At 48.6% G+C, this 26444-nt stretch overlaps 1 protein-coding gene and 1 long non-coding RNA gene across 9 annotated transcripts in view; one reads left to right on the top strand and one right to left on the bottom strand.

The window, feature by feature from the left end:
• The window catches only part of AUTS2 (activator of transcription and developmental regulator AUTS2), a 663053-nt gene that overhangs the window by 75543 nt on the left and 561066 nt on the right, over positions 1–26444 (bottom strand). The window lies entirely within an intron of this gene.
• LOC121107194 lies at positions 2958–6808 on the top strand. The gene is made up of 2 exons (XR_005840903.2): positions 2958–3209; positions 3921–6808. It is a non-coding gene; the product is annotated as an uncharacterized LOC121107194 (long non-coding RNA).

A 26444-nucleotide genomic window follows, 5' to 3' on the forward strand; every position in this document is an offset into this window, starting at 1 on the left:
CGCTCAGACAAAGCAGCGGAAAGCTTGTGATCTACTTAAGGAGCCCGCCAGTCAACAGGAAGATGAAAAGACTTCTTCAGTTTTACTTAAGAGCTGAAATGACGTTCCTGCTTTGAGTGTTGAGGAGCTGGTCCCGGACAGACAGTAAATTAGCAGCGTCAGGGACACTGCTGCCCCACTGATGCTGTAATAACTGGGAACCCACAGACACATCCGTGAGTTCACTGAGCCTGAAAATAACACCGGAGATGGTTCCTTCGCCGCGCGGAACGCTCTAATAGCTGAGCCCAGCAGAACGGCGCGTTGACTGCCGGTGTGCCTTATAAGGATAAATGTAAACCCGATACTCGCATCGTTTGCTTGCTTTTTTATTAGAAATGGATTTTCTAGCTGCATCCAAGCTTCAGGATGCGGGAAAGAAGGCACAGAAAGCTTCCTCCTGGGGCAGAAATGGAGGGGAAAGCAGGCAGCCCTACGCAGAGCCATGTGTGGGGAGGAAGGAGCTCCCCGACTCACAGCAGGGTCGGGTACAGGTGTCAAACAGAAGACTGCCCCAAAATGTTGTCATTAGGAAAAATATCTTCTTCATAGAGTCATTAGCAGAAATATAAATCATAGAATCATAGAGTGGCCTGGGTTGAAAAGGACCACAGCGATCATCTAGTTTTAACCCCCTTGCTATGTGCAGGGTCACCAAATGCAAATGACCTTTCCATTCCTATTCAGAGAATGAATCAAGCCAACGTACCCACCAAAGGAGAACATTTCTCCCTCGTCATCAGTTTGGAAGCGTTGGGAGTCGATTCACGTCATCCAGCCGACCTCTCGTTGTGCGTCTGTTATCTGGTTCCACTCAGAACCAAGCCATGGGGCACCTTGCTGTGTCTGAACCACTTGCCAAAACTCAGAGGACCTCGCCAAGCCTTCTCCAAGGCTCCCACGGCTCCCCTTGCCTTGGCACCTGGGACGCACCTCAACATGACGCAGAAGGACGCAATGCTCACACCAAAGCCAACAGCAAAAGGAGCAGAGGGATTCTGTTCCACTCCAGCCCCATCTGCACACCCAAAGCCCTCCACATGTGCTGATCTGGAGTCCTCTGGAAATAAAATCCTCCTAACACAATGAACAATTTTTACTAGCTCCCCAAAAGCTATTTTTCTCTCTGCTAAGATCCTAACAAAACCCAACTTCTTTGTCTCTCGAGCTCCCTTGATCTCTTTCACTTTTAGCTGTCACAGAAAGTCAATCGGCTGCACCTCTCAGCTTGATAAAGACATGCCAAATGTTCTGATGTATCTTTAATGAGGAGGAAGATAAGACTCAGTCCAACAAGGTGCTGAACACTTTGACCCTAAGCTAGCAAAGCACTTAAATATCTGCTTAACTTTAAGCAAAAAGAAGTCCTTTTGAAGCTGATGGGGCTGTTCTGGCATTCAGACTTAAGCACGGCTCCTTCCATTCTGCTGGATTAGGGACAGAGGCTTTGAAGGGCTGAGCCACAGTTACTGCAGAGCAAAGAGGTTGGAAATACTCGGCTGGCCCAGTGAAAGCCATGGCTGCAGAGCTACTCCATAAACTGTGGAAAGTCCTTCTGTTATTAATTATTATGTCAGTTGTGTTGTATGTAGTACTGTAAGCATTATTGTTAGAGCAGGAAGGTTTACTGTCTGTTGTAATGTGACGTTTCATAAATGGGATGGAAGACGATGAAGGCTTGGCATTCTCTTCCAAATAAATGCTTGAACTTCAAAGAAGAAAGGGACAAACATGAAGTAATACAAATAAAAATTAATGCTGGGAGGGTCACAGAAAGAGCAGAACTGATACCAAAGCTGAGCTATTGTACCTGAGATTTGATTAATCACTCCATCTATAACCAGTCTGGATTATTCCGGGCATTACTGGAGGAGGTGTGCTTTGAGAATCTCATATAATACATGGGAGTCGTGATAAAACTTTAACCTGTTTTGATAATAGAGCTTCACGTTCCACTCCGCACGCACCTCTGAGAAAGGCAGCCAGATATTATCACGGTTAGTTATTAATCTGTTTGTTCCCATCAAATCTCCTCTCTTTTTTCCTCCTTTTTTAATAATTTGCTTTTTCTAAAGAGGAACTGATTGAATGCAGGAAAAAGCTGTGGCGTACTGAAATGGGAATGAAGAAAATGGGTGAGGAGATAATGTTTGCTTAACAGGGATGGAGGGGTTATTTTAGAAATATTTTACACCACTTAAGAAGCACTGAGTACTATTTTGTGCCTCTGCCTCAGGAATAAAAGTCATAGCACGAGTCCAGCTGCACGTACTTCAATAGCAAAGGGAGACTGCAGCAGGTACATAAATATTTCGATAGAAAGTGGCTCGGGTGGATCTGTCACCAGCAGAACGACCCGCTGAGCCCAGCACTGTGCCCAGTCCCACAGCCCCGCTCCCTCTGCCCAACGTTGATGGCGTTGGGTTTGGTGGCTGTTTATTTAAGAAGCTGTAACGCATTCATAAAGCCCTGCAATGCAAACAACAAAAACCGAAACGTTAATCATTGCTGAGCCGGGCTTATCTGCTGACGGGATATTGCCCATCGGGTGATAACGAAGTCGTTCTGCTCAGCAGCACTGCATTGCTGCGGGAGCTCCTGCCATCGCCCAGGCATGGGACAGCCGGCTGAGCTCCTTGCAGGAAGCTCTGAGCAAACACCGCCGCTCTGCCTTGGGCCTGCAGGAAGGCTGCTGAGGAGTTGCCGGCTCCCTATTAAAATACTGTTAGCACAGCCCCGAGTCTTCTTTTTAGTTCAAACGCTTGTCTGGGAGAGACAAAGGAACAAAGTGCTCGGGTCAGTGGTAACGTCTGACAAAGCCTCCGCTTCCCGGCACACACAGGGACAACCCCACCAACTGCGCCGCGGTTTTTCTTCCCCGGATGACAAGGCAAAGGTCCTGATTAAAGGCCCTCTGGGGGGGACAAGAGATGGCCCAGGACTTCAAAGCGGACGCACTGCTGGACGGCGGGGAGGGCTTTCTTCTTCCCCTCGCTCCTTTTCAGCGCGGCTCCTGCTGGCTGCGGAGGGGCTCCTAATTGCATTTCACAGAGCCCCAACAAAACGCAGGCTGCTCTCCCAGCCAGCGCTGACCCCTCAGCACGCGGGATATCATTTGCAGTTTCATGCCGGGAACAAGAAAGGTTCCTCACGTCGGCGAGCCTGCAAAGGTAATGGTGCAGCTCTTTGCAGATTGTCTGCGTGCTGCCACATTGCTGGATCTGAACAAGCAGTGGTGGGCTTTGCTAGGAGCGGCATGGATGCTCCCTTCATATTGCTTTGAGTGTGGGGAGCAGCCACCCGGTGCAGTGGGACAGGGGTACATCCAATATGCAGACAGCCCGGCATGGTGTGGTGGCTGACAAAGGATGGGAATGTCTGCTTGCCCAGCCAGGCGGTGACACGGGGACACTTTGTTGGCCAACTGTGACCAAGTGACACCCAGGTTGACCTAAACAGCACAGTGAAAATTCTCCCAGTGAGCCCAGAGCTGTGGATCTGTGGGAAAGAAGGTTGGGCTGAAGACCTGCAAGACGTTTGGATGTCGAGGACAGTGGGTTTGGGGGATGCAGAAGGAAGTGCTGAGCCAGAGGCAGTGCGGGCAATGCCACGGCTGTGTGGGCATTGTGCACGACTTCAATCCAACACACACAGAACCAAGCAGAGCTCGCGCTTGGCCATCGTACCTTCCATTTTTAATGACAGGAAAGGTCTGCATTAGTATGCATGAACAAAACACCATCTCGTCCAAACCAAAAAAAGTCAATATATTACTACCCCTCTAACATTCGGTAGTCTCTCGTTCACTAATGAGATTTGCTTTCTCCTTCTTCTTCGTTTGGGTTCATATTTCAATCTGCAGCCAACTCTCCACGTTACAGGGTTAGCCGTGCATCCATCTGCCCACGCTGCCCAACACCAGGCCTGACAAGCAGAGTCCATCCACACTCGTACTGCCTGATCTCCCTATGGCTGCTCACATTGGGATCACACCCGGCACGAGATGCGACCCATCGAGCTTCTGTGACCTAAGTAACAACTCACCCCACCTCACATCCCTGTGTACACCAAACAGGCCTGTGTCCTAACAGGAGTATACATATTTACTAACTGACAATAGTGGAAAGCCTCATATTCACATCTGTATTATAATAAATGCATTATAAATGAGTAAGTAGGAAACAGTAAGGAAATGATGTTTTACTTTTAAATGCTAATTATGGAGCCCTGGTGCAGTTAATGTGTAGGGTGTTCTGTCAATTTTTAATGTTTATGCCAAGTGTAGTCTTCAATTTAACATGAGCTTTTAATCCTTTGAGTACTAAATTGCCTTTTAATGCTTGCAGCACAACATTGTGTTTGCACAAAGTCAAGTCTGAAAAATGAACACACTACAAGAGATGTGCATGTATGGAGGGGGGGGGAGCACAAAGGACAAGATTTTTTTTTTTAATGATGATGTTGGAACAGTACAAGAGGAAGGGAGTGCCTTCAGGATGTACCTGGCAATTGTTTGCAGTGGCAAAAAGCTGAAGCACTGATGGTGATTTATTATCTTGGTTGAAGCATTTTCAGTCTTGAACAGAAAAAAGCGGTACCAAAAATTCATGGTTAACACCCAGAAAGGGACCTTTGAGGTGCAAGGAATTACCACAAGGAGCTATGTGCGTGCTCAGTGTGACACAAGTGCTTAGAAGGAAAGAGTTTTCAGCCGACAGTACTTCAATGAAATGCACGGAACAACGCTGCTCCTCAAAGAGCTGCACAGTGTGCTGCAGTGCAACATTCTGGGGCAGTTTGTTTGGTTGTGCCTTTTCAGGCTGGTTATGATGCCCGGTGCAGCTCAGGTCTGAGCCCCAGCCTGCTGCAGTTCATAGCATGGTTACAACACACAGCACGTAGGTGCCTCCTAATACAGCCCAGTGCAAGTTTGCTTCCCCAGTCTGCTCCTAAGCAAACCAGTGCCCAAGCAGACATGCAGAGCTGGCTCTGGATGCCTTTGTCCCATTGGGATGGCCCAGATGCTCTGGGCATGCTGACCCCACAGCAGCTCAGGCAGGGACCTGGCCAAACCTCAATCCCATCCCTGCCCTCTCGTTCCCAGCAGCTCCCACCTCCCCTCCTTTGCACACAATAGGACGTAAGGGAGCTAGGCACAGGTGCAGTCCCAGTGCCACGTCTGGTTCATTAGCGTATCTCGGCATCTTGCTTTGTTCCACTGCCATATCTTGATGTTATCTAAAGCTTTTTATGCAGTAAGAAAGAGATTACAAGGTTTATAATTTCCCTCATACACGTAACAAAAATAATAAAGCATGAAATTGCGGAGCTGTGACTGATTTCCTACAGAAGTTCAGCAGCTTCCAGCAGGCTACAGCAGGATGTGCCTGGTGAGGTCTGTCTGTAAGCATCCATGTGTACATGCATACCATTCTGAACTTCCACATGTATGTTATACATGTTAAATGCATGACACTAGGGTGAAAAGCTATAATATTAAAGCATCCACATAACTCTTCTGAGAGGACACAGCCTGTTTGCAGTAGGCTTGGAATGCCACTGGAGTTCTGTGCAACACCAGACAATTCTTTAATGGGTCCTGTTTGGATCTGTTTACCCACATCTGTGAAATTGAGTGTGGGGGATAAATACTCAGCAGGGCACTTCTGGTTCTTTGTGCACCTGCTCAGGAGGAAAGCACCAACCCAGCAGCTCTACTCCCAGGCTAAAGCATCGCTGGCCAGGATACAGCCCCAGCAGCCCCAGCTGGGTGGCTGGGCTTCACTGGCTGGGCTTCACCCAAGCACCACGCTGTGCTCCTGGATGCATGGGAAATGAGCAAACCTCAGCACTGTCCAGAACTGGTGAGATCAGACCGCCGTTGCTCCAAGAACACCGTCAGACAAGGCAATGCAGCTAATGGCAACGGAGCTGCACTCCTTCTGACATCCCACTGAAGACCAAATGGAATTAAATATATGAGGTAGTTGTGCCACGACGCCTACTGTGATGGCCACATCCCACAGTACTGGAGGGAGCCTGACTGGTACCACCACACACTGTTAAGGTTCTATGTTTTACAAATCCACATTTACTTGAATGCATGTGTAAATATTCTCAGAGTATTCCAACTGCATACGCCAGCATGGCAGTATCTTTCTATAGCTGTGAATTTCATGGAATCATTTTTGTTGCCCCAGCTTTGAATGAAATATCAATACAGTCCATCAGAAATACAACAGGCATTGGCAGAGCCAGGCTACAGCAGCAGAGCAAGCCTGTGTTTCCTGAAGACTTTTCACCCATCAACTTATTGTAGTGAATACAGTATGGGAACGTAAATCTCATAATGTCAGATTTTGATCTCCTTTATTTTAGTGCAAATCCTGTGTCTGAGAGTGGCGAGGGGATCACCGGAGAGCCTGCTGGAAACCCAGCTTCCTCTGTGCCAGCCTTGCACGCAGGCTGTAAGCCTTTCAATTTCCTCATAAAAACTGTCATTGGGAAATTTCAATGCTGCTTTTTGTTGCCGCTGCATCGCCTAAGAGCCTTAGTTATGAACTTAGCTCCTCGATGTCTAAAATAAAAAGGCAGCCCCTGTCTCAGAGTTGCATTTTATACACACTAAAACATTCATTGCCTTGCTGAATCCGGGCTAATGCATGGCGCTCAGCTCCTAAAAGGGTTCACAGGAGGAAAAAAAAAGAGTAAACAAATAAATTAAACCCTAATGCTACGTGCAAATTAAATACACACAGTGCTTTAACTACCTCGTGTTCTCTGTCTTTGCTGTTCATGGAAAGGAAACGACAGAGCCAGGAGTTCCTTTGCTCATATTGAGGGCTGGATTCCTAACCCCACTGTCCTTTAGGAGCTGCCTGTGTCTCTCCTATGCACCTCCTCCGTTGAACCATCACCCTTCTTGTTCAGGTCTCTCCTATGATAATCTCCCTGCTCAGGCCCAGGTAGCACAGTGCAACCCCTCTCTACTCTCTGAGTTTATTTGCAGACGTAGCTGTCCATAAGAAGCTTTAAATATGGATTACACTACAGTAAAACCTGTGTGGCCCACCAAGTCGGGGCTGGAAAACCAGTTTAGCTTCGCAAAGGAGCTGGTATTAAAATCAAGGGCTCTGCAGTTCATCCTGTCATGCGTTTTAAGACCTGTGAATAATAAAGGTGCACTGGTAATTTTACTAAAAAAATGAAATTCCATCATTTCTGCAGAATAAACAGAAAGAAAACAATGCATTAGCTATGCAGTACTTCTCAGCCCCGCACTTTGAATGTGTCATTAAAGACAGATTTTACCCATGAAAAATATTTTTAAGAAGTAATAAATACACAAAACTTTACATATACTTTTCATTTCCTTCCTGCATCCTCTCTGTGGGAGGCAGGCTCAGATTAAGTTGGTATTGCCAATTCCTGCAGCCCCGGGAAGCTGGAGTCCTATTTCTTACAGCTCACGTATTCTGTGCTCTAAACTAAATCCTACCTGCAAGTGTGAAATTAAGGACTATAAATCTTCGACGTTTCGCAGATTTTAGAAATGAAAATAAGTAAAGAGGAACTGGAACACAATCTGACTGCCAGCTCATCAAGTTGACGTTAGCATTTCCAGGCCCAAAGATATGCAGTAAGAACAGTTCCCTGATTTTTCTCTCCTGAAAGAGCGCCATTATTACAAAATTCAGCTATGTACAAACCGGAGAAATAATTACGGCTTTATTAATTAAACGAGGAACTGTTTTTGAAGAAGGAGTGCAGCACTACAAAGGGTAACGTGCGAATTGATGTGGATGGCATCTATGCTGACCTATGGTCTTGACAGGCCAGTGTCACCTTGTCCCTGCTCAAGTCAAAAGAAACAGCACCATCGATTTTGGGAAGGGACAAGCGTTGGTATGGCATCCCGACTGCAGGATGGTCACCCTGTGCCGTAGGGAAGGCAAAACAGACCTTGACATCCCAACAAAACCTCCAGGAGGGGAAAACAAAGGTGCCCGCCTGCATCAGAATCCTGGAGCGTGGTATTAAATCCTGAGCAACAACTACAGCTGACCAAGGGTGGCTGAGTCCCCTTCCAGCCTCCTCCAATGACAAAATCAGAGCACCTCAGGCTTATCACTTCCGATCACATCTTGAACAAAAATACTATAAAATAATGGGATCGAGTCTTCTCTCTGGTGTACTGCTTTCAGCTGTGATTCCCCAAAGTGATGGCACTGTGCTGGTGCAAATGAGAAGCAGCCAGCTATCACAGCAATAATTTTAAACCGGGCGCTGCATTGAAAAAACAAACCCACAAAACAGTACAAAACTAATTCATGGAATGCATACATTCAGGTCATCGCAACAGTCTCAGCCTTGAAAAGACACAACATGACAGCAGACAGCTGCAAAACATCCACCCACCCTGTAGGACCATCGACTTCCCTGGCAGCGCTGGGGATGGCTCTGACCCAGCTGGTAGCGCGATGAGAGCTGTCAATTAGGCCTTGTAGACAAGCCACCAAATTCTCAGAAACACACAACTCCAGCAAAGGATATTGCAAGGTTACCAATAAAAGACAAGTCCTGAGGGTAATACTCGAGAGCGGTTCCTCGGCTGGTAGCCGATGCCTGCTGCAGAATGTCACTCACGGAAAGTCACGATGCCTTGATAGGCTTCACAATTCCCCATTAGTTCTCCAGCTGCTTGGCTAATCAGATATTATTACCTCCTTTGTGCTTTCTTTCCCGACCCTCTCTCTCTCTCCCTTTCTCTGGCAAGGTTGCTGTAAAAGGACTCAGTAATGATTCCTATCTAAATATTTCACTCACAATACAAAGGTCTGTATTTTGCATACCGTGGAACTTTTGTTGCTTTGTCTTTTTGACAAAAAAAGCTTCCCAGGCTTCTGGGAATAAATACTGATAATTGTACCCAGCCTCAGCACAGCATGTTGGATAGGAAAGCACACAAAATTGAGCTCAAGTACAGCGAACATTGAGGAGGGGACTTCAGCATGCCAGCACTGACAGCTCAGGTTGGGGACGCTCTGTTTTGGGCTCAAGGTTGCATCAAAGGATAACTTAGTGTGACACACGGCAGGTGACTAGGTGGCAGGCACAGCCCTGGGTCCGCTCCTGCTGCACGCTGGGACAGGGAGGAACATTTCTTTCTTGCCTCTGATAAAAAAAATCACCCAGGGAGTGGTGGGGTCACCATCCCTGGAAGTGTCCCAGAGCTGTGGAGACGTGGCACTGAGGGATGTGGGCAGTGGGCACAGTGGGGTGAGCTGGGGTCGGACTAGATGATCTTCTGATGGTCTTTTCCAACCTCAGCAATTTGATGATTCTGTGATTCTACAGGACTCTCACCTTGGCTCGTGGTCACTTGAACATGGTCACTGGGCACGGTGGGGTGGGTTGGGGTTGGACTAGATGATTTTAGTGGTCTTTTCCAACCTTAATGATGCTATGATTTCACAGGGCTTGCTGTCAGTCTCGTTTAGGGTCGGCCTGCACCTTCTGTTGATGTTACATGTCTCCATTTGGTAGGCATGTTGCCAGCATTCCTTCCTGCATCTTCTGATGCAGGTCTGTGCTAAGACCTTTCCAAAATCTCCCATTTGGATTTAAACTCCCTCCTTCCCTGTGTGCAGAACACCAATATCTTATTTTTGCCTGATTTGGAAGGGAGTAAACTTCAGGTTTCCAAAGCCAGGCAAATTGTTCTGATTCATTACTTTTCCCAGTTCCCTAACAAGATGAACCTGGTGCCTTTAAAACCCTTTGCAAAGGGGAGGTCCCAGCGCATGGAGCCCCTTCTCCTGTATTTGAAGAGCACCTTCACCACGCAACAACTACCCCTTGTTGAGCTCAACTCCAGCCAGCACCTACAACAGCCCTCAGAATGGGAACTGGCTGAGTCCCCGTGTCCCTGTGCTACACACGGACATGCAACCCTGGTGTGTCTGCCTGGTTCAGCCCCCGAACAAAGCAGCCCTCTCTCTGCAGGACGTGTTGGCTTGGGCACGCAGCCACGGCTCCCTGCTCCTGCCTGCGGTGTAGACAAGCCGAATGTGGCTTCCTATGGAAATGAGTGGTAAATTATTAATATTAATAACATCTATAAACAACTGGTGACAACTTCAAGTGGCTTATTGTGTAATACGCACAAGGCATCTGTTCATTATCATCTACAAGACGTTCCTGGCGTACTTAGCAGTTCACCCCAGTGCCTGCACAGCCTTGTTGCACTCTGAATTCAGCACCCAGAGCTCTGCACCAGCCCTGCCCTGTGCACACCAGTGCCCATCTCGGAGCCCATGTCTCCACCAGCAGTGCCAATGTCACATTGCTGCAGCTGATTTCTGCACGCAGTGACTGAATCAGTGGAAATCTGTCTAATTCAGAGACAGCACATGTGGGCAAGCCATTACCTATCCATGCTGTGGCTTAAGGCAGGAGGGAAGCATCCTCCAGCTCAGCACTAACCTCTGGAAAAAGGGTGAGAAAGGGGAAAGGCAAATGGAGGTGTAGGTACAGGATTCTGCAAAGCACTGCCATACGTTTATTATGTCAAAGAGGGAGTAAGCCGTGATGTTACAATTTTTCTGTCAAGGACAGTGATAAAAACCTCTCCTCACTCCGAGCTTTGGGATTTACAGCACAGGTTTCCAACCTCCAGAGGCTAATTATTTCAAGCCGTCCTGCAGTGCACCCTGGGCAATGCTTTATGAAGTCACTCCGTGCGGATGAACACCCGGTGCCTCGCCGGCCTCTCGCTGTCACAATGCGGAGACGGACTTCTACTCCATGTAGCAATTTTTAAACAGAAGTGGATGATTTTTCAAGTAATTATTAGCAAAAACGTCAAACAGAAAGGCAGAGACTGGCGATCCCACTGAGAGGAACCACTGAGGCAGAAAATCCGTGCCGGAGGATGCTGGCTGGCAGACAGGCGCTGCTCCTGACGCGGGCCCAAACAAACACACGGCTCCTCAGCCCCGGTCTTAATCTCATTTCCTGATCTGAGAAGGGCTTGGGAAACCCAACGCTTTCACAAAAATTGTTTCTTAATTGTCGTTGGCAACCTCATCCGCTACCTTCAAAGGAGCAGTTAATGGTATCTAAACAGATAGCGGTGATACCACAGTGAGCCAGGGAGCCGCTCCTGGCTCTCTCTCACAAAGACTGATTCTCAAATTACCAGATGTTTTCTTTGTCTTTGGGAAAAAGGAAAAAAAAACAACCTCGAGGCCTTCCCTGAAGGAGGGCTGAGTTACACAGGGTGCCGTGGCTGAACAACACACACCACTGCACCCACGCTGCTGTCTGAGTGGGGCCCCACAGGCTATGAGCAATGTCCAAGCTGGACATTACTTCACTGCATTGCACATGGAAAAGAAGAATGATGTTTGGGGTTAAACCACCAGAACACAGCCATGTAATAACCTTCTGCACATCTCGGCATATTATTACATCCACCAAAGACCCAATCCCACAGTGTGTCAATGGGGAAAACAGTTGATCTTTCCCCTTCTTCTGCTGTCTCATTTTCTTCACAAACTTTGCAATTATTTTTGGACATTAACTAATCCCTTTTATGTCTTTAGCAATGATACTTGAAGACTGTCTGCATAACAATACTGCAAATAAATGACGAACAGTGGCGGTGCTCTTAGAACCAGACGGCACCAAAGCAGGGCTGTACCCTGCCGTTCTGGGGCTAGCTCATGGATCAGGCTGCACATAACACCTAAACCAGAAACCCCTCCAGGCTTGGAGGGAGTTAAGGCCTACATCAAACCACATGACAACACCCACCCCAAGCACATTTAGAACTACAGATGAAATATGCAGGTTACTCTGAAAGTAATGCCTCTATTGATTTCCATACAAGAGATACAAAGAGCACGATAGCACTGTTGCAAATTCTCAGCTACAAAACAGTATTTTTCAACACAGTTACTACCATTAGCTGTGTCTTTTCACCAGTGGTGAACAAGAGCCTGCAGCCGTGCTCACAACAGTCTTCATGGCCACTGGGGACATGGCTTGTCTACCATGTCGCTGTCCCACTGCTGAAACACACCATCCTCCCCCCACTATGCTGATATCCACTGTTGGATCTCCATAAACGTTCAGCAAGCATCAATGAATGTCACTGGATGCCATCTTGTTCCACATGGAGGAATTCAGTGACACACCTTTGCTTCATATGGACATCCATGTCTTAGAGGTCTTTTCCAGCCTTAATGAATCTATGACTCTCTGAACAGCCCAGGCGATCCAGCTGGCTCCAGTGTGAGCCTACATTTCAGTCGGGTCAGACTGGGTGTCCTGAATTTCTGGGTGTCTGCAGAAATAGCTGAGCCCACACAGCTGCTCTGCTCACTAACCGTGTCCTCTCTGAAGCTCCTTCCAGTTTTAGCAACCCAAATGCCAGAGGTGGTTCAGGTTGTAAACAGCAAGGAAAAGCCAGGCCCTGAGTGCCTGCCCAGCCTATGACTCAGGGCAGGGAGGCCTGTTGCCATTTAAGCCCTTTTAGCTTGAGTTTCTGGCCACGCTCATCTGGCTGGTAAATGGCTTACTGTTAAACAGCGGGGACAGGCTTCTGTTCTGATGATGAGTGGTTTTGGTTCAGGGCAAGTCTGCTCCCACTAGACCTGGGCTTGACCAAAGTCACTCAAACTGAAACACAAACTTTCATATGGAGCTTTGTTTTAAGAATTTGCTTTCAATTTATACCTTGCTTTAGTTCTAAATTAAGCCTACAATGGTTCCTATTGTTGATTTTCTCATTACATTCAGAACTAAATAAAAGAAATTTGCAGGGGATTGCCCATTCCAAGTACAGCATGCAGGCACCTACACAGCTCCTGGTGCTCCTACAATAACCAGATACTTGACTGAATGCTTTTGAGGATTGGACTTGTGATCAGCTATGAGTTTAGCCCTCAAAAATGATCTCTGGCTGGGTTATGCTGGGCTGGTAATGTCCTCCTGGGACAGCCGTATGTTTCTGGAGATGGCTTCACCCAAGCTAGAAGACGCTGGAGGACAACACGTGGCCTGTCTTCTTGTCTGGGGTGGACACCACACAGAAGAGACAGAATATGTCCTGGCCCTCCAGCGGGCATGTGCCCTTGTGGAATAATGTTGAGAAAGATGCCATGACTCCAGGCAGGAGCTGACTGAGGGAGTGTCCAAGGAGGTGGGGCAGGGCTGCCGCCCAATGTCCCCACATTGGCACCTCCTGTGCTCCTGCTGTGGGACCACTGCTGCACTGGAAAAGGGAGGAAGGGAGGGTCCCCCCAAGGTGCAACCTACAGAACTTACAGGTAAGGCATAAGGCAGCCAAGCAAAGAGCCACCAGTAACGTACAGTTGAGCATAAATGTTTCAACAGTCCATGAATAACTCAAATATCCAGCATTTTCTGAAATCACAGGGCACATACACTAATGTTAATCATGGCATGTTGCCGAAAAAGTTACTGGAAATCAACTTGGAGTTGTCTTCTGAGGAAAATGAGTGATACCAAGACAGACCACAAGCTTTGCACTAGGCATATACGTCAATGTTCTGAGAGAGGGAGATACAAAACAAAACTAGACCTGACACCAAGTTCTCTTCTCTATTGTTTTGGTTCACTGGGAGAAAAAAGAAAAGCAGAAACCAGACAAGGCTCTGAATCTTTGCATTATTCCAGTTTTGAAGTAAGAATGACATGCAATGAGCATGGCAAAGGCCACACCCTGGGCAGCAGGGGGTCCCGGCACCTGTGACCCCCACTCACCTGAAGGCTGCCACATCTCATCAACTGCAGAATTAACCTGAGGTGAAAAGTGTCAGCTGAGTCTGACTCAGGCTGGACGTCAGGAAATCCTACTTCTCTGAAAGGGTGGTCAGGCACTGGAATGGGCTGCCCAGGGAGGTGGTTGAGTCACCGACCCTGGAGGTGCTCAAGGAACATTTGGACGTTGTGTTGATGGACATGGTTTAGTGAGAAATATTGGTCATGGGTGGATGGTTGGAATGGGTGATCCTGTGGGTCAACCTTGGTGATTCTGTGATTCTATGACTAAAATTCCACCCAAACATCAGCAACAAACAGAAGAGCCAACACTCTTTGGCAGAGTGGCAAAACAATATCTTACAATGGGAACGATCTCTACGACCTATCTAAGACTTCACTCAGATCAGTCTGATGATGTCTGGTGAAATTATTTTCGGGACTTGGGCATCATTCTCTGGATAAAAGCCTCAGTATTGGGATGACATCAAACGTCCTTGTCAGGATCATGATGCTCACATGCAGCTGACCTGAAAGGGGAAATATGCCCTTGACATCTGACTCCTACAAAGGCAAAGGCAATTTCACTAAGAGCATGAATAAAATAAACTCTCCCTGACAGGGCTAAGGGAAGGGATAAGACATGAAGTGGTTTGTGCTGTCCTCTGTTAGCTAAAACCCTTTGGACTTTGCTTCCACCTCACTGCAGAAGGCTGCTGATGCAAAGGGTGATATTTGCCCGCAATCTTTCCCTGGGAAGTAATTAGTTTCCATTTAGAGGGATGACAAATTGATCGGGCAGGAATCTCACTGTGCTCTGAATTGAAGCTAAACTGTGATAGCTCCAGCTCTGGCAAGTTGGGTTTGTAAGTCTGTCAATACATTTTACAGTTTCAAAATTCAATCACCCAACAGCAGGAAAGACATTGCTTTAAAAAAAAAAAAAGAAGAAGAAGAAGAAGACGATGAAGAAGGGGGGGGGAAGAGCCACCAAAGCTTACACTTCTTCCTGCAAGTTCATTATCGCCTCTCTAAAGCATGACGGTGGTGTGAAATGGGTTAGACGCACGGATGCCTCTGTTAACGGCCAAAGAAAAAAAAGTCGCACATCATTAGGAATGGAATAAACGATACCGAGGCACAGAGCAGAAATGATTTGATTAGCAATTTCCAGTTTTGAAAAGACCTGGAAGAGAACCAAATGACTATACAGAAGGTGTGATGGAGTTCTTAATTGCTGTAACTGCACAGGGAGACTCGATGATTTGTGACATATAATACAGCACAGTACGCTAACGCTAATAACTGTTAATTAACTGCAGCAATGATATACTCTCAAAATGCACATACAAGTTACCATAATTTCTAGATTAAAAGCTGCAACGTTAGAAGCCAAAGGCGCAGGGAAGGCGGCACAGAGGGAGAGTGGGGGGAAAGAAGGAGGTGCAGAGTGAGATGGAGCGTTTTTCCTTTTTTTGAACCCCCCTTGGAGTACAGCTGACATCTCACCCGGAGCAAAGCGGCCAGAAAGCACACAGGAAAAAAAAAATAATGCTCCTGCCGAAATGCGAAACGGCTCCTGAACGAGCCTCTCCCTCCAGAGCAGCAGTTATTAATTCTGAAAGGCTGCTGCTGCACCAGGCCATCTGGCTGCGCTGTAAAGAGCGCAGTGGCTGCTGCTGAGCTAAGATTCCTGTTGGCTCCCGCTCGCCCCACTGACATTACTCACTTGCAAATGTTATCGCACCATTTTCTCCCCCCATCACTGCTGTTTGTGAGTTGCTTTTTTCACTTCCAGGCTGCTCCTTGCGCTGCCCCATGCAGGAAGGGCCCTGCTGGAGCTTATGGGAAGCACTGTGTACAGGGGATGCCCAGAAGCTCCAAGCAATGTGCAGGGCTGGGAGGCGGCATCAGGAAAAGCTGCAGGATCACAGCCTGCGAGACAGCCTAGCAGGGACTCATGTGGTACCGATCAGCTGCTTGGAACTGCTGGAACATCTTCTCCTTCAGATCAATAGTAATAAAGAAGAGGGAAAGCCAGGTACTGGGCGTGCAATGAGCAAGGCTGATTCTGTTGTTCCTGCAGAGCTGCAAGTCAGCCCAACAAAACCTCTGGGCTTCTCCTTCAAGCTCCTTTTGACTACCACAGACCTGCAGGTCTGAGATGCTACAGTCACGCTGACTTTATGCAACCCAACTGTACCAATGTCAGTTGTACCAACCCAACTGTACCAGTATCAACTACCCCACAGACATGAAAGCCAGGAGGCTCCATTCTGCCCCTGCTGCATCCCTTGCAGTGTGCTCCTATGGCAACCCCCAAAGGAAGCCAAGCAGAGGAATGCTTTGGAGGCTTCACGCCACTGTGGGAGAATTTCAACTCTACTCCCTTTGGTGAACAGTGGAAGAGCAGAAAACAAGCAAAAATCGAGCAGAACGCCTACGTTTCATAGCGTCACTGCTTGCTGCTATGCATGGGGACACAAAAGATGGCAAAGAGAAGAACACGAGCACGGAGCAAAGAGGGAAAAAAAAGGACTAACAGACTCGCTCAGCCTCTATATCCTCCGCGTTCGCACCAGTGCGACGTGTTGAGAGCATGTGTGAAGTCTATCTATCATTTTAACATCGAAGTGCCTTGAAAAATATTAAGGGTAAACTTCGCTGTCATTGCAACATATGGCAAGACACCGAAATACAGACATATTCTGAAGAAACTGGAGAATTTGAATGAACGCTTTCTTTCACTGAAGAGCACACTGGTTCTGTATTTTCTAGTTTTAATCCACCTCCTTGACCTCCAACGTTTGTTTCTAGTCCAGTTTCTTTCAGGCTAATGAACCAGCCCTCCTTGGCACCCACAGCAGCACTGAATGCACACACATGGTGGAAAGAAACAAAAAATCCCAGGTTCTATTTCCGTCCCATTAAAACAATTGGCTTCCATTTACCAAAACAAGATGGTGCCATTGATCTCAGGCTCCTCCAGCACTCTGCCCAAATGTAAATAAGTTTTCACCCTTTACCTTGGAAGCAGAATGACACTGCTGGGACAGCCCTTCCCCCTCCTCACCTCTGCTTCCTCCAGGGCTCCGGGCTGTCACATCACTCCCACGACCACAGCCTCTAAATAACATTGCTGCTTCTTTACCAGCTCACACAGAACTTTAAAACCGATTTAAATCTGAAATGAATGCTGTGAATATTGGTCCATACGCAAGTCAGACATTTAATAACCCCCATGGGAAAGAAAAGCTTCTGTAACTGCTCAAATGCATCCTGTGGGGATGTCAGCCTGGAGTGAAAGATTCTTAAAGACTTTCTCTGTGACAGCATCACACCCTCTGAGAGTCCCAGGTGCCATTAGGGGGGAGGAGGGGGCTATGGCACACTTGAAGAATGCGAGATTAATCAGCCTCAGGTACTAATGTTTTGCTTTCAGATGTAAAGGATGAGACTCTGAAATTGCATGATTTCAGAAAAGCGGGTGTTCATAAGGCATCAGGCAACCTGCTCTATGCAGAACCTCATTTCTGGGGGGGTTCTGGTGCCCACGCGATCCCACGTATGATGCGGGACCAGCACAGGGCCATAGTGATACGGTGGGGACTGCTCATTTTATGGCAGAAAACATCTTTCACATCTGATGGGACATGGGAGGTAAAGGGGACCCTCTCAGGTCTTTCCCACCCTAAATCCAGGCTTTGTCACGGCACTGCAAAAAACAAAGACTCCAACAGGACAGCTTGGCACCCGCCCCAGCACGAGGGGGAATTATGCTTTCCAACTTGCATTTCTTGCCTTTGAAATGTTTCCTCCATAATTAAAAGCAAATTTTTCTTGTCACAAGACAGAATTCCTTTGTGCAGAAAAACGAAGCCAAGCCTATACGTTACTTACTTCTCCCTTTAAGCCTCAGCTTTCCCAGAGATTAAACGTCCGATAAACCCTCCCTAAGCCGGGGCTAAGGGGAGGGCTGCCCTCTGAGCCCAAGCTGGGCATTTCTCACTGCAGAACTGCAACAAACCCTGGGGGGGCTGACCTTGTCCGAGGGCTTTCCTGTTTCCCCCGGTGCTGGAAAACCCTTCTGCAGTCCACAGCCCTGCAGCAGCTGCACACGAGGACTCCTTGGGTTGGATATTAGGAAGAATTTCTTCTCAGAACGAGTGGTCAGACAGCGGTACAGCTGCCCAGGGATGTGGTGGAGTCACCATCCCTGCAGGTGTTTAAGGAAAGGGTAGATGTAGCACACAGGGCCATGAAGTGGGCATGGTGGGGGTGGTTGGACCGCATGGTCACAGAAGTCTGTTCCAACCTTAATGATTCTACGATTCTGTGTTTCCGCACCTCAATCCGCAATGCAAGCCCTATAACCCAGCCCTACCAATGACCACCACCACGTGGCCGAGCCCCACGTGTACGCTCAATCCAACTCATTGAAATCGATACCCCGAAATCCCAGCTGACACATCCGCACCGAGGGAAAACCCCTTTGGGTGCAGGAACACAGCCTGCTCGAGCCGCGTGAAGTACTGCATCCTTCACTCACTGCAACCACAGAGGTATTTGCCACCCCAGATGGAAACAAACATTTTTTATTAAGACCCGCTTTAACCAAAAGCATACATAAAACAAAAGGGAGAAATATTTGAGGTTTGCGGTGGTTGGAACCCGCGCGTGGAAAATTAATGCTTTGACATATATTTTGCGCTTAATCTTTTGTGGCAACTTTTTTACATTTGTAAGAGTTATGGATTTTAAAAGTCACAGCTAAGATTGCTTAATGAGCATTCACCACCCTGGAAGTGGAAGCAGGGCTGATGTGGTTTAGTCAGCTGTTAGCTTTATTGCCTCTCTTCTGTACTAAAAGTGACAAGTTGAACACATTATAGAGAGCTCAGATGTGTTATGTAGATGAAGCCTGCAGCAATATCTGCCTGCTCTCTATTATTTATGATGTCTATATAATACAATGGACTGAGATTTAAGCCATTGTGATGCAGTTTGTTTTCCAGGGTTCTAAAGTACAGCACATTTTACAGAGAATTGCATCTCTGTTACATATTAATCAAATCCATCTTACATGCAGCTCTTACACTGTAAACTAAAGGGAAAGAAAGATTAAAGCGCTTGGCTTTTCCTCAGCTGTCAAGGACTGGCAATAAAATAATAATAAGGGCTTCTAAATAATGTGTGTGTGACAGGCCTTTGCTCGGCTGTACAGTCCTTTATGGAGGTTAACTACAAAATAAGTTCCAGTGAGTGATTGAGAACAGGAGGGTGTGTAACGCCGCAACGCCGAGCCCGGCATCCTTCTTTGCAAAGTTCATTTGCAGAAATTCTCCCAACTCGGTGCAGCAAAGCTGTCTCTGGCCCAGGAGTACTGCAGGGCTGCAAAGGAGTTCACTCCTTGCGCCCACTCCAAGCTCCTGCCCTTATGAACCCACTTCAGCTGTTGCCTATTAAAACAGAAAACTGCACTCTGGCAACACAAGTCGGCCTTGCTGGGCTTTTTATTATTATTATTATGGAAGTCATGGGAAAGTTGTTTTATTATAAAACACATAAAACTCTGCAGAGGGCTGTGGTTTTGGATTTTTCTTTTCCATCATTAGCTGTGGTTTCCAAGATCAAGAGGTGGAATTTTTAACAAAAGCCTGAATCACTGGAAGTTTTTAAGATGGTATGGATTGTGGGATTTATTGGATTTTATTTTATTTATTTATTTTGTGGCCTTTCTTCCATTGCCTTTTTCTGCCTTTACAGGTCCCTGCACCCGCTCTGCCTTACAGCCCCTGGGCAGAGGGCTCAGCATGCAGGTGGGCAGCACCCCCAGCTGATTTACAGGGAGCATGGGGCTGCTGGATGCAATAGGGACCGTCCCCAGTCATGGTGACCAGGCCTGGGGCTCTGGTACAGGTGTTCCATGAGGCCACAGGTGTCCACAGGGCAGCCCAGGCCCTGCCAGCTGCTGTCACTGCCATAGAAGCATAGAATCATAGAATGCTTTGGGACGGAAGGAACCCTTAAGATCATCTCGTTCCAACTCCCTGCTATAGGCAGGGACACCTCCCACTACACTGGGCTGCTCACAGCCCCATCCAGCCTGGCCTTAAGTGCTTTCAGGGAGGGGGCATCCACAACATCTGGGCAACCTGTTCCAGTGTTACAGTACCCTCACAGTGAAGAATTGCTTCCTAATATCCAGTCTAAATCAACCCTCTTCCAGTTTAAAGCCATTTCCCCTCGTCCTGTTGCTACATGCCCTTAGACAAAGTCCCTCCCCAGCTTTCCTGCAGCACACTTCAGGTCCTGGAAGGCCACTATAAGGTCCCCCTGCCTTCTCTTCTCCAGGCTGAAGAATCCCAAATCTCTCAGCCTGTCCCCATAGGGGAGGTGCTCCAGCCCTCTGATTATCCCCGTGGCCATCCTGTGGACCTGCTCCAACAGCTCCATGTCCTTTTTGTGTTAGGGGCCCCAAAACTAGACACAGCAGTCACCAGGGATGGGGCCATGAACGCAGTGGGGAACCCAGCGGTCCCCACCCAGGTCTGGGAATCTCATCTGTAGGATATGGAGGTGGACAACTCACCTCCAGTTCCAGATTGAGAGCATTGCAAAACTTGATTGGTTCTGAAATCTGGGAGCTGCTGCTGCTGTGAATCCATCAATAAAGATTCAGCTACTGGAAAAAGTGGAAATTGACAGCAGGAGTGGTATTCACGGTGTTTGGATGGGTCTGGCTCACCTGTAACCAAACAGTGATGTTTGAGGGCCACTGACACCAGGGAAGGACCTCATGAAATCAGAGGGCAGAATCACTCTGAGCTTCAGGGCACCATCTGCTTACCAAGCGGGGTTGGGCAGAACTCCCCTCCTCACTCACACCAGCTCTGCAGTCCTTCCCACCCACCCCCACTGCACAGAAACAGCATTTCTTTCCTCGCTGATCTAATACACCAGGGCAAATTCAATGTTAGCTCTCAGAGAACTGCCTTCAAATGCTGTTACACACCTCCCATGGGGCAGGGTGGCACTTGCAGTACACTGCCATGAAAAGATTATGATTCCTCGTATTTTCTGTTATCTCCTTTTCCACAGAGCTGTTGAAAACCTGGGGCTGCACTTCCCAGCCTGCTTCCCACAGCGATGCCACAGCCTTTAAGAAATGTAGTTCTCAGTAACACTTCAACATACAGAAGAGAGGAAACGAGCCTTCCTTATGGTGTACCAGCTTACATCTGGAAGTTAGCAAACAGGCATGAATGCCCTGAGCTGTTGGCCTGTGTGCTTTTTGTGTGCCTTCCAGTTAGCTGAACCTTTGCAGAGTGCACTGTCAGACCCTACTCCTGCTGTGACTGTGCCTCTAACAGCCACAGCTCCCTGCATGGCTGCCTGGACAACGTCCATGACATTGGCATTTTTCCTTAGAGGCTCTGAAATTCCCAGACTCGTGAGGCCAGGCTGGGCTCTGAGCTTCCATTTACAACACAGAACAAGGGAATGCTGCTCCCTGTGAGTCCAAGCCAAAGCTGGACCATGTGTGTGGCTCAACCTCCTCACAAACCAACCGCGTTAAGCACATCTCCATCCCCTCAGGGCTGTCAGCACTGAGCTCTTCCACTCACTTGGAACCATCTCCCACCTCTGGCCGCCTTTGGCCACATCCACCAGGACGCAGATGAGGTCTCCCCGTCTCGGCACCTGATTTTCCCCAATGGATGGGAAAAGATGCATTTTGGACATGGATCAAAACTCCATTGAGGGGAAAAATGACCCCGCTGCCACCTCCGCAGCTCTGAAAGGTTCCTCAGCCCAGATATGGGCAGTTCCTGAAAGGCAGCTTGGCATCAGAGATGCCACATGAGCCAGACTGGTAACTGGGGGACAGTCATGGCCGTTCCTGTGTAAGCAACACTTAAAAGGATAAATTAGAGCTGGCCAGATAGAGGAGCAGGCCGGTTCCTTTTGCTTTACATAGAAAGTGGCCTTCGTGCCACCTGACACTCCGAGATCACTTCTCAGGCTATGGGAAATGAGCTGGGAAAATACCAGAGCAAACCTCCTGTGGTTCACATGCCTGCGCCAGGCGAGCCGTGCAGAAAGCAAAAGCAAACCTTTCACCCCCCTTCTCCCCAGCCCCGAGAAGGCAGCACAGAGCTCCATTCAGCAGGGGATTTACTGTGGGGCTGGGAAGCACTCACTGTCAGCCAGGAACCTGGCCTGACCGCACCTCCCTACAAACCCAGGCATGGACAGGCAGCGGTGTGTGCCAGCAGAGCTGTAAGTCACAGCACAGGTTTGCTGAATGAGCTTGGGAGCAGCTGCAGCCCTTTACTCCCTCAATAACACACCGATATGCGCACATCTATTTTCCTGCTGAAGCAGCTCACGGAATAAACGTGCATCCCATCCAAGGAGAGATTACTGAGGGAGCAGATGTATGCTATACTGCAAATAGTAAACTTATGGAGCCCTAATCCGATACAGTGCAATTTAGTTTCATACAAATCCTTTGAAGAAAGTCCCACGGAATGCTCTGCAGCACGGAGCCCGCTCGCTGGCTGCAGCACTGCATCTCAGTCCTGCCACCAGCCCCAGCGGATGGGATCGGAGGTGAACCCATGCAGAGCTCAGGCAGCCGTGCCTTCTTTTTAATTGGAGACGAGCAACAAGAGGGAAGCAAATTTAATGGGAAATGTCAGGGCTTCCTGTTTTACACCCTTTGCTTTAAATCGTAGCTGGGAATCAGCACATGGCATTGCAAACAAAAAACGCCCCTCGCCAATTGCAGCACGCTGCAATCACTGCCTTGCTGGATCTTGCTGTAAGCAGTCAATAGCCCAGTGCTATGTCTTGCGCTGATTATTCAAGAGCCATTATGATATCAGTGAATGCCTCTGATTGCATTTAATTCGAGTGCGCAGTATATTTTGAATTCAACTTGCTCTAGCAATCCCCAGCTCCCCTCCCCCACAGACCACGTAGAACCGTGTGGGTCACATCCTGAGCTGCAGGTACCAACCGTGCAATTCCTTCCTCTCCTAGGGCCTTTACAATCTGTGACTGCTGCCCTGCCAGTGGGGGGGGGTGACCCCGCATTTGTGCTGCTCATTGCTGCCTAATGACCATTAAGGACAGTGCGGGGCTCCCACCTGCTGCCAGAGCAGCTCAGCTCACTCCCAGCAGGACGCCAGCACTCAGTCTTCTCTCCTCCTTGTGATTGGCTTCAGGTGTGCTCACAGCCCCAAAACAGCCTGGGAGGCTCTCAGGGCTGCAGTGACCGTGGGGGTCCTGCTCCTCCTGGGTTAGCAAACAGGGGTGAGGGCAGAGGCCATGCGAGCAGCTGTAGCTCAGGCAGACAGGTTAAATATGGCAGAGCACATGGGAACACTCATCCCATAGAATCATAGAATGGCTCGGGTTGGGAGGGACCTCAAGGATCATCAAGCTCCAACCCCCTGCCACAGGCAGGGCCGCCAACCTCCATATCTTTTACTAGGCCAGGCTGCCCAGGGCCCAGTGCTGTGCAGGTCTAACACGCGCACAACCTGCTCACACATAACTCAGCTTCTCCACAGACAGATCCCAGCCCTGTGCTGCATCGCTCTCAAGCCATTGGGCCACAAGTTCTGCCCCAAACTCCTACGCTCAGCCCCTTGGCAGTGTCTGCCCTGCAACCCAACCCCGCGGTGCCCACAACCAGGCAGCCAGCCCCAGCTCCCTCCACACAGAGGGACCGAGCCCACACCCCCTGCTTCTGGTGCAATATGGGGCAGGGACCACAAAAAGCAGCTCAGAGGCCCTGGGAGGCCCTCGGACGGCATAAATAAGCAGCTCCCTGCCAGTCGCTGCAGCTGAGGCCGCGGCGTATCTGTATTTTCACACCAGCCCATTGTACATCTCTGCCTCACACTTCCCTGGAACAGCAGCAGCCCAGCCCCGCACTGCAGTGAAGTATTAACTCATACTGAACACAGTTTGTCTCCGAGGACCCTCCCGGCCCCTTCGTCATCCTGTGCTGACATTTTAATCGCGCTTTTGTGGGAGCCGGCTGGCAGTTTGTCATCGGGAACGGCGCGGCGAGGGGCCAGCGCGGGCCGTGCGCCGCGGCGGCTGCCGAGGGAAGCAGCCCATTCTGACAGACTGAGCAATAATCTGAACTTACTGCGCTGAGCCTGTGGGACACCAGCCGGGCCGCTTTATCTTCTTCATTAAAGTGCGCTCAAAAAAAAAATCCATTTTCCTTTAAAGTCTCAGGAACAGATGGAGTAAAATTAATTGCGCCATTAAGTCCCGATAGACAATACCAGAGTGGTTTTCTTTCAACAGTGCATGTGTGTTACAAAGTGCTCTTCGTAAAAGGCAATTACTGCAACATTTGCCATAAAATAAAGGTTGCTTTAATGGGCAATAAACACAGGCTTCAAATTTTGTATGAAATGGGTCTCCAAAGGGCGCTGTTATAGGCAGCTCAAAGGCACAACTGACTTTAGTATTTCTGCTCTGGCTCCAGCTCAGCTCGCTCGGAGAACAATGATTTCCACCCTTGGATATTTTCTGATGGAATTATGCACGTGGTGCCGGCCGGGCGCGGCCATCCAGCCCCTGCCAGCCAGCAAATGGCGGGGCGGCCACGGGGCCGAGCAGTGCTGTGGGGCGGAGGGCAGGTGATGGAGAACAGGGTTTGTTGTGCTGAGCTTCCCCACATTCGGGCCGCATCCCTGCCAGCACGAGCTGCCACTAGGCTTGTCTGATGTGAAGCCTGGCAGTTATTCGTGTTTCTTTTTAAAATCACTGGACAGAGTGCACTTTGGAAAATGGATACCACTTTGTGGCAAATACAAGGAGGAGACCATTAAAATGTGTGCGGGTCGTGTTCAGGATACAAGAGATGGTGACATTTCTATGCTTTTTGTTCTCTGGGCAATAAAACTCCAAACCAACCTCTGGCCCACTAACTCCTAATATCACAGAATCATTAAGGTTGGAAAAGACCACTATGATCTCCAAGTCCAACCACAACCCACCCCACCATGCCCACTGACTGTGTTCAAGTGACCATGAGCCAAGGTGAGGGTCCTGTAGAATCACAGAATCATCAAATTGCTGGGGTTGGAAAAAAACAGTAAGATCATCTGGTCCAACCCCAACCCACCCCCCTGAGTCCACTGCCCACATCCCCCAGTGCCACATCTCCACAGCTCTGAACCCCTCCAGGAATGGAAGTGTCAACCCAACAGACAGCGCTTTGGGCACTTGTGGCACACACATCTCAGGCCCAAAGAGCCCTCATGCTATGGAGCTGGAAGCTTGGCCAATCTTGCCTGCCTGCCCCAAATCCCCCCAGCCCGAGCATGGCTGTTCTGCAAGCCCTATGTGCCCATGTGCTCCTAGGGAGGGAAAACAGCTTCCATCCAACCCAGCCTTGCTCAGATTTATTTGAAGAGGAGGAGAAATCATTTCAGTTCATTGTATTTTCACATTCCAGTAATTACAAAGTGAGCATGACATATAAATGATCCATTAATTGAAATATGGGCTCTATGAGCTCCAATATTTATAGTGTAAATCCATAGTTAATTAAATAAAGCCAATAACGCTCATTTCCAAGGGAACATTGAGGCTTTTTTTTTTAACCGTGGCGCTGATGCTGCACGTGCTTGCCTCTCACTGACCCCTCTGGGCAGATCCCCACGGCCCAGTGGGGTCAGTGGTCCCACCTCACATACAGGGTCTCCTTGCGTCCCACTGCTGCACCCCGTCGGCGTCTCGGTAATGGCATCAGTCAGCACCTCTGGCTGAGCAGCTTTAATCACCCACTTAATTGCCTTAATCACCTTTTACATAACGAAGAAAAAACAACGCTGCAATTGTCTGACTCCAGCACGCGGTAACATCAGGGGTGCCACACTAATGACGTAATTATATTAATTGCCAGGGGCTAATGTTTTAGGATCTTAGAGTAGGAGGTGCTAACCCCAAAAACCACTGCTGCCCCCTGGGTACATGCTGTGGCAGTACGAAGGCCAACGGCACATCCAAGTGCAAAGACAACAGGCAGCAGTGCTCTGTGCTGGCAGGCACCCGACTGAGGTTTCATCGTCCAAAGCACCCAGTGTAGGGTGGCACGTACAGACAAAAAGCCCTGCAACCTTCTATCTCCAAGGGCTTCTTGTGCATTAACTCACACTGCCAAGGCACATTTTGCAAAAAGTTGGTGGGTGAGTTTGTCCCCAGCAAACTTCAGTGTGGAAGAGGTACAGTCCAGCACCTCACAGCTCGTATAAAGCCAGCAGAGAGCACAAAAGCCAACATAAACTCCTACCAGAGGCTCTGGATAACAGGGCAGAAGTGTAACCACAGAAATACACCCGGCCCACATCTCATTAGTGCTGCTCCCTTACTCCAAGAGTGCATCCCTCCAGTATCACCCATCCTGCAGCTGTGGCCGTGGCATGCCAACCTACCCCCAAACACCCCAAAAGCAGAGCAGAATTAGCACAAACACAAGGAGTTCAATGACAGCGTACAGAGAATAACCATTAGCAAGCTTGAGCCTCAGACTTGCAAGCCCTATTCATAAAAATCAAGTGGACACCTCTGAACAGTGGCAT

This window comes from Gallus gallus, chromosome 19, assembly GCF_016699485.2.
Source record: "Gallus gallus isolate bGalGal1 chromosome 19, bGalGal1.mat.broiler.GRCg7b, whole genome shotgun sequence".
In the NCBI taxonomy this organism is placed as follows: Eukaryota; Metazoa; Chordata; class Aves; order Galliformes; family Phasianidae; genus Gallus; species Gallus gallus.